This window comes from Vespa mandarinia, chromosome 17 (assembly GCF_050613455.1).
Source record: "Vespa mandarinia isolate Hongniang chromosome 17, ASM5061345v1, whole genome shotgun sequence".
NCBI lineage: Eukaryota > Metazoa > Arthropoda > Insecta > Hymenoptera > Vespidae > Vespa > Vespa mandarinia.
Window position 1 is genome coordinate 3,253,159 of NC_140826.1, and position 9,342 is coordinate 3,262,500.

Below are 9,342 nucleotides of genomic sequence, written 5' to 3' on the forward strand. Positions count from 1 at the left end.
GCCGACAACACTGACCATAAAATTACTATTGGTTAGAAGTTTACTATATATTTACACCAGATGTCGCTTCGATCAATTATATTATTCTAAGGCACGTCATAAAAATAATTCCATAATTTTGATCGCATCGTAATCGCAAAAAAAAAAAAAAAAAAGAAAAAGAAAAAAGAAAAGAAAAAATAATAACGATCCTTTTCAATTTATTTTAACAATTTCCCCATTAATCGATTTACTTTGTAAAGGAAAAGGAGAATGAAGGAAAAATTTGAATTGAAATTTTCACTCTAAAAATTGTTCAGATAATATCGATAAAGCGCATGCGTTTAAAAGTGCCATCTATACTTAGACGTACATGGGATATCATTAAATTACAGTTTTTTTTATTATCGTCGCTGGATAACCTCCTACTTTTTCCGTTTATCTTTGGATAATTAATAATCCTTTTTTGAATTGACACAATTGTCGACACTTTTGTAGTTCGTAACTTCGTCCAAAGGTAGCGACGGTAATTCGTCTTGGATTAATAAAAAGTTAATTAAACCATTTCCGTTCATTGTAATAAATTTTCATCACCTTACAACAGTTTATTACAATTTCGTCGGACTATATCCTCAATTATTATTCACGTCAATCGTGAATTGTTCCAATTGAAAACAATCTATTTTTAATGTTTGATATTCATTCATTCGTTTATTTAAAGAAACATTCAAGCGCACGCACGATCGGCCCCGTTCAATCGAAATAAAATTTTTCATTCTGCAATAAGTGATACGGAATTTCATAGATATTTTTTCCACTTTACATATGCGTAAGTATACATATATATATATATCTCGAGTGAGTTTATGTGAAAAACAAAAAAAAAAGAAAGAAAGAAAGAAAGAAAAAAAAGAGAAGGAAAAAAAGGAAAAAAAAATGTGCGTTAAATTGCAGTCCGCTAAATATCCAACGGACGTATGCAATTAAAAATTTGCGATGTTTTTATAAAAATTACGCACGAACGTATTACGGTCTCTTAACTCGAATAACGAATATTCTAATAATAATAATAATAATAATAATAATAATAATGATAATAATAATAATAATAATAATAATAATAATAATAATAATAATAATAATAATAATAATAATAATAATAATAATAACAATAACAAGACAACAATAGAAACAAACGTGCATTATTCGCAAATGTAAGACCATACCTTAATACGAACGTTGAAAATTAAAATTTTTCTTTTATCAATTAAAAACTCTTTTTAATCTTTCATTCGAGCGTATATAAGGAAATGAAGGAATAAAGAGAGAAGAGAGAAAACTAGAAAGAGGGACATATTTAATTTAGATCTTCTTCAGTTTATGTATATATTATGTAAAAATATAGTGAGCAAGCTGATCCACGTAGTTATTTATCATGTCTCTCTCTCTCTTTCTCTCTTTTTCCCTTTTCTCTCTCTCTCTCTCTTATACAGAATAACAAGAGCATTACCTTTTTCATTTAGTTCACAATAAGAGATGATGAATTCGTAGACATGATGATCGCTATATCGTACTTTCGAGGAATATCTTAATGGCCGTGTACGCGCGCGCGCTGAAAAAAGAGAAAGAAAGAGAATCTACAAGATGCCTAGCTGTCTTTTTTCATTTATTTTTCCTTTTTTGTTCCATTTTTTTTCCTTCTCTTGTTTTTCTTTTTTTTTTCTTTTTCTTTTTCTTTTTCTTCCTTTTCCTCCGTATATTTGCATCGAGGAGGCATTAGGAATAGCACTCGTCTGGCACGAGACCGGAGACTCTTTATTGGAGAAAGGTTAGTAATAGTAATAGTAGCAGTAGTAGTAGTATTAGTAGCAGACAAACAGATAGATAGATAGATAGATAGATAGATAGTAGATTGTCGAAAGAGAGGGATTGAACGTTTCGCTATGCCATACCCAAGAGAATACATTACAGTTATCGAGAATTATTTCAAGTGAGAAACCTCCCCCCTCTCGCATACCCTCCTTCCCTCTCCATCCCTCCCTTCACACGTCTCATCCCATGGGGCCATCTCATGCTTAAGCTTTGCTCGAAAGTAAAAATAATCAAAGTACTCGATGAAAAACCCTTCGTCGTTAATTTGTTTTTCTCCGACACGTGGTTCGAGAAAAAGAAAATCGGCAACGCGGCGATGGTTGGATTCGGAGAAGGGATGAGGAGATTGCGAGGAAAGAAAAACAAAGAAAACGAAAATGGAGAAGGAAAGGAAAGGATCGGATTGGATATAATAATAGATCTTAGATTTAGGGAAAATATCTTTCAAATTCGCTTATGAATATCGAAAACTAATGAAATATATATATATATATATATATATATACATATGTTTGTATGTGTGTGTGTGTGTGTGTATAAGTTAAATGTATTCGAGGTTAATTCGCCGGAATATGTAATCGATCGGCCATTTGTAAATCCCGAATATGGTGGTGCGGGGTGGTGGGGGGAGGAGGAGGAGGAATAACTTCGGTCATGATCGTTGGTACTCGGTAAATGCGTCGTCATCGCGTAGTACTATTGTATATAAAAGTAGAGATTAACTTGGCGGTATATTAATTTTGAAGGTTAGATGAAAAAAAAAAAAACAAAAAAAAACAAAAAAGAAAGAAGAAAGAAAGACAAAAAGGAGAGAGAAAGACAAAAAGAACAAAAAGTAAATAGTACGAGGGTATGTTTTCGACGAGGAAATGAAATAGAATAGAAAAAGTGATGAAAAATTAATAGTAATAGTAGTAGGAGTAGTAATGATATTTACTAGTAGTAGTGCGGTAATAAGTCAAAGATGATAAGAGGAAGAAGAAGAAGAGAAAAGAAGAAAAATAAAAAAAAAAAAAAAGAAAATGAAGAAGACGAAGAAGAAGTTAGCCAGAGGCATATCCGAATCCTTCGAGAGCTTAACTCCGGTTCAGTTTCATTCGAACGAAGGCAGTGCCCTGATCAACGTTCTCTTCGTCCTTTTCTTTAACATATACGCATAGAGAGAGAGAGAGAGACAAGGATCGAGTATGAGTGAGTGAGTGAGTGAGAGAGAAGAGAGAGATAGAGAGAGAGAGAGAGAGAGAATGATGGTAGTGGGGAGTCGACGGCCGCCAATCGGCGAGGTCGTAGCAGAGCCGGCGAGGCACGAAGTTCCTTCGAGTTCGTTCGCTCGTTCGCGCTAGTTCGCGCTAGTTCGTTCGTCGTCGTCGTTCGTTTGTTCGTTCGTTCGTTCGTACGCGTTCATACGTTCGTACGTACGTTCGCTTGCTCGCTCGCTCGCTCGCTCGCTCCTTCGTTCGTTCGTTCGTTCGTTCGTTCGTTCGTTCTTTTTTACTTCATTTCGCGCGAGTTCCTACAAACGTGAATCTTTCCGCAGAACGCAGAGGAACGCGACGAGGACGATAGCGCACATCGCTGTCGCGCTCTGCCACCTGACTGACATGTCACGCCGTCTTTTCTCTTCTCTTCTTTCTTCTTCTTCTTCTTCTTCTTCTATTTATTCTATTTCTTCTTCTTCTTCTTTCTTCTCTTCCTCTTCCTTCTCCTTTTCTTCTTCTCCTTCGTCTGACTTTTCTTTTTACTCTTCCACCTCTTCTCCTTTATCATCTCTTCTTTCATTTCTTTCTATTCTCATTCGTCGTACTCCATCGTGAGTGAGAAATCGCCAACATTAAAGGACACTTCTTTTCTTTTTTCTCAATTTATTTTTTCTTTCTTTTTTTTTCTTTTTTTTTTTCGTTTCCTTTTTCATTCTTCTAGTACTACTACTTCTTTTTCTTGTTTCAACTTTCCATCTTTCTTTCTTTTTATCTTTCTTATCTTTTTTTTTTGTTTTTTGTCATTTCCTCCCCTTTCTACTGTCGTCGCTTTTTTTTATTTATTTTTAATATCGATACGTTTCGTCATTAAAAATTTGTTAACCGGTGAAATGATGTTCCGCGTTTACGAGTAAAAGGAAAGGGGGATACGATCTACGGTATTGTATCGCTTAGGGATTTTTTTTTATTCTTTTTTTTTTTTTTTTATACACACATATGCATATATACATAATATATATATATATGTGTGTGTGTGTGTATTGTGTATGTATATTTTCGTATTCCTCTCAAGAAGAAAATCCTTCGACGATGATTGGCTGCTGTTGCTGCCGCCGATATTGCCGTTACTGTTTCTACTTCTGTTACGTTGAACGATCAAGATTCTCTTTGGTGGATCCGTCGTCCGATTTTGGTGATCGAGGTGAGCATAATTTTTTTCTCTCCTTTTCTTCCTCTTCTTCGTTTTCTTCTTCTTCTTCTTCTTCTTTTTTTCTTTTTATATTTTCTTTATTTTATTTTATCATCGAACGCGTTCGCATTTCGTACGAATTTTATACATAGAAATTTTTGAAAGTAAACGATTTTTTGTTTCATATATATTTTATTTGCGCGATTGTGCCTTTCGTTCGAACGAATTTTAAACCTACATTTTTTCAATATATGTATATATATATATATGAGAAAAAAAATTATATGAATATATATATATATATATATAGAGAGAGAAAAATGAACACAATATTTTACATATGTATATAAAAGAACTTATAGAAAAATGGAATGAAATTTAAAATACATAAAAAAGAAAAAAAAAAATATTGATCGCATATATAGAAAAAAAATTTATCGTAAAGATTTATACTTGCGAATGTTTTTACATTGAAATAATTAATAAATGGATTTGATTTTATCATCGTAATTTTTAAGAGGTTATGTATTACATTTCAAAGATTATATTTTGTTATATAATTTATTACTAGAAATTTTATATATATATATATATATATATATATATGACTTTTTGTTCGTCTTTTTTCATCGACGAATCAAAAGTCATCATCATTGTCTCTTTCTCTCGACATTACAGAAATAAAAATATAAAGATCGGGTAATAATAAGATTCATAAAGATTAATATATTTATAAGTATTTTCAATGCCTTTTACTTTTTTTTCTTCTTTTTTTCTTGCAAATGCAAATATTTAAAAATAGAAAACGATTGTTTTATCACACATCGATTAATTCCATTCAATGAATTATGAATCATCGTTACAATTGTATCGAAGGTTTTTTTTTTTGGTTAGAGGTCATAAATTTTCGAAATTCAGAGGGAATTAAAAGCGCGGGAATTTTGATAATCGTATTACCACTTATCATGTATTTATTATTTATTATTATTTATCTTAATATAAAAATATATATATATTTTATAATTATCTTTTAATAAATTATTCAATTAATAAATATGATCTATAATAATAATAATATTACCAAATAATTAATAATAAATAATTTTCTTGATCGTTTGAATTGAATCAGGATAAATATAATGACCTTTGACCTGAACGTCCGGACGTAATTAAGTCATTCTTTGAAAAATTTCATGGTGGTACGTACGAGAAGAATTTTTTTTCCTTTTCTTTTTGTTTCTTCTTCTTTTTCTTTTTTTTTTCTTTTTTTCTTTTTTTCTTTTCTTTTTTTTTTCTTTTTTTTTTTTTTTTGTTGTATCCTTTATGGAGGACAATGGTACGGCTAATGGGGGTATTCACTATTACATACCAAGGTTATATCGTCGCTATTTCAAGGGAATTCTTGGATGGGAAAAAGAATTGCTCTTGTCTTGTGCATCGGACATAGCCATGCGTTTCTTTCTTTCTTTCTCTCTCTTTCTTCTCTCTTTCTCTCTGTCTCCTCTCTTTCTCTGTCTCTCTCTCTGTCTCTGTCTCTTTCTCTTTCTCTTTCTCTTTCTCTTTCTCTTTCTTTTTCTTTCTTTCTTTCTTTTCTGTCGCGTGCATGCACGTGTGAGGGAAATAAAAATCGTCGAGTTACGGGAACGCGTTGCTTCCACATTCTTTCAGAGTATTCGAATACGATGTCCTTTGAAAGAGAAAATCTAAGAATAAGTAATTGTTTTTTTTATTTTTATTTATTTATTTATTATTTTTTCTTTTTTTGTAATTTTTTTTTTGAGGTTATACTAAGTTTAGTTAATTTCTTTTTATATTTCTTTTTATTCATCTTTCACCTTTAATTTTTTGGAGAACAATTATAGATACGATTTTTTTTTTTTTTTTAATCCATTTTATTTATCGTTCCCTTTAATTAATTAATTAATTATTATTATTATTATTAGAAAAATTTAATAAATATATATATATATACAAATATATATATATTTATTTATTAAATATATATATATTTATATATATATATATATATTCGAAGTAAATATATCGAAGGATCGAACGATTTTTAGATTATAACATAGTAGTTTTTGAAATTGTAAATCTGTGCGATTATTATATTCTTTTTATTATTATTATTGTTATTATTATTATCATTATTATTCATTTTAAAAATATTATATAAATTAAAATTTCTCTCACTATCATTATCTCTTACTCTCTTTGATTTATTATTTTCATTTTATTTAATTAATAGAAGCATCGAATCCGATTCTCCGATATAATCGAAATATCTCGGAGTATCAATTATAAAATCTGTTATATATCTTCTCGTTTTTTTTTACAAAAATGTTCGATGAAACATTTCTTTATCTCTTTCTCTCTCTCTCTCTCTCTATCTCTCTATCTCTCTCTCCCCTATTTATTTTTCTTTTTACATTTTCATAAGAGATATCCAATAGAATCAATCGATTCTATTACACTCGAAATCATCTCGAAGTTATCGAACGATTTTTTATAGGTTATAACAAGGATCATTGATTTCGTCGTTACTCATTACGTTGGAGATATTTCCTTTCTCATTCGTTTTATCGCAATTTGGAAAGGGGAATTGATCCTGTATATAAATTCATATCCTTTCGAATGAAGGATGGAGGGTGATGGGATGAGATGGAGATGAGGGATGAGAAAAATCCTTTTAACCAATTCAAAGAACATCCCATCGATTATACGATAATCATTGGCATTGAATGCGACTGTGATCGGCTTTTGAGAGAAACAGAGACAGAGGTATTAGAGAGATAGAGAGAGAGAGAGAGTGGGAGGATGACAAGGGAGAGAGAGGTTAGAGTTGAGGATGAGAGGTTATAGTAGTGGGGAGAAGTTAACAGAGTGGGGAGGGGATTAATTAGAAGACGTCGCGTACTTCTTGGAATACTTTATCGTTCGTTGTCGTCGTCGTCGCCGTCGTTGTCGTCGTCGTGGTAGCACTTGGAATTTGATTTTCAAGTTAACGTTTCTTTCTAAAGAACGACTCTGTGCTCTATCTCTCTCAATTTCTTTCAACAACGAAGACGACGAAGACGACGACGAGGACGAGAACGACGACGACTGATGAATTCTTATTCAGAGAGATATATACATATATACGTACGTACATAAATACATATATATATACATATGTACACACACATACATACAGACACACACATACATATATATATACACACGTACATTCATGCAAATATTTGTCTATTTACTATTAAACGAATTACTAACGGTTCTATCGTACCAACGTTGGTAGTAAATTGAGGTTAGAAAATGTTCTTCATATTTTATTGACAAATCTTTTTAATTAAAAATAATTAAGAAGAAGGTGTGACAATAGAAAAAGGAAAAAAGAAGAAAGAAAAATAGAAGAAAATGATTGATCTCACTCTTTCTTTTACTCTTTCTTTATATATATATATATATTCTTCGATCGCATAAACGACATACATACATATATCGTATATATCCATATAGAAACAATACGTTGTAAAGTAAGGATAGATTAAATATTTATTTGAAATAATCCGTATGATTTATTATTGGTTAGGAACGGGAAGGAAAGATTGAAGAGAGTATAAGAAGAAATTGATTATAATTCGATTGAATAGTGCGAATGAATGGTTTTCGATGGATTAGAAGAAAAAAAAAAAATAAATAAATAAATAAAAATCAAAAGAAAACTAAAAGGAAGAAAGGAAAAAGAAAAAAGAAGAAAGAAAAATCGTCGTATCTCTTTCTCTCGTCTTGACTTTACGGTTGGTCGAACGTATAGTATATATTGTACCAGGCTGATTAATAAAGGCAGACTTCCCTGCAATTAGTTCTGCGATATGGGTTAACCGTCGCAATTTGTTAAGCCCCGTCGCTTTCTGTTACACGAAGAGAGATACAGATTCAGGAATTCTGGATACGAAACCTGTTTCCCAGAGCCTCGTATAAACGTTCTATGTACAATACATACATACATATATATATATATTTATATATATATATATATATATATATATATATATACGTACGTAGGTATGTATGTATGAACGTATGTACGTACGTACGTACGTTCTTTCCTTCGAGAGTTCAATGGCACTCAGAATGCGAGAGTTCGGCACATCGAAGAGACATTTTTCATGAGACGAATTGATCGCAAGTATTTATTTACTTACTCGATTTTGATATATTTCTTTTTCTCTTTTATTATGTGTCTTTTTACAATTTTTTTTTATTTATTTATTATTTTTTTTATTAGTTCTTTTTTTTTTATTAGGTTGTTTTTTTTTTTTTTTTTTTTTTTTAAATTGGTATCAATTATACCAATATATAATTAAGTATAAGTCTCTTTTCAAGTATTGTATTAATAATTACATGTTATTTATTTTTCTCTTTTTAATAACGTTTGGATATTTAAAATATTAAAATAAATAATATTTAATGATCGTTCGTATTATCTTTGAAACGAACTGATACGGATATTACGTATTGTTTAACCTCAAAATTACACATAACCTATTGTAAATATGTTTTTGTTTAAAATTAGATAATGAAATTAATAAATTATTTAAGTAATAATTTAAGTGACATTTTATTCAACGTAGAAGTTACAAAATTTTAATATATATGTATATAAAAAAATTTCAATGCACTTTAAATAAGTTATACAATGATTTTGTTTGAAAGATTTAGATATTGTAATTAATTAAAATAATTATATGATTTAATGAAAACAAAGAAAAAAAAAAGAAAAGAAAAGAATAAAGAAAAGAAATTAATTGAAGCCATTGTTTGGTACAATGATATTATCTGACATAAAAATTATATTACATTATAAATTTTCAAAAAAGATATCTAATAAAACTGAAAAGGAATTAAACGTAAATCGTTATAATATAAAATAAAATTAAATTAAATGATAATACATGAAAAATGTAATACTGAAGAAGAGTGAAGATGAAGGAAGACAATTAAGAATACTTTTTATTTTATTAGAATTTAATATCATTCGATATTATTAAAGCTTGGATAAAAATGTGTTATCATCCATTGTTCCCTTTATAAAAAGCT

General features: G+C 29.9%; 1 long non-coding RNA gene across 2 annotated transcripts in view; it reads left to right on the forward strand.

Annotated features, from left to right (window-relative positions):
* The first annotated feature begins 3,122 nt into the window (after positions 1 to 3,122).
* The window catches only part of LOC118443516 (uncharacterized), an 11,803-nt gene continuing 5,583 nt past the window's right edge, over positions 3,123 to 9,342 (forward strand). Inside the window, exons 1-2 of one of the 2 annotated variants that reach the window (XR_014983164.1) lie at positions 3,123 to 3,988; positions 4,126 to 4,251. This is a non-coding gene — a long non-coding RNA (uncharacterized LOC118443516). Of the gene's footprint in view, positions 3,989 to 4,122; positions 4,252 to 9,342 lie in introns of both variants that reach the window. The other variant, XR_014983163.1, reaches the window with a different exon arrangement.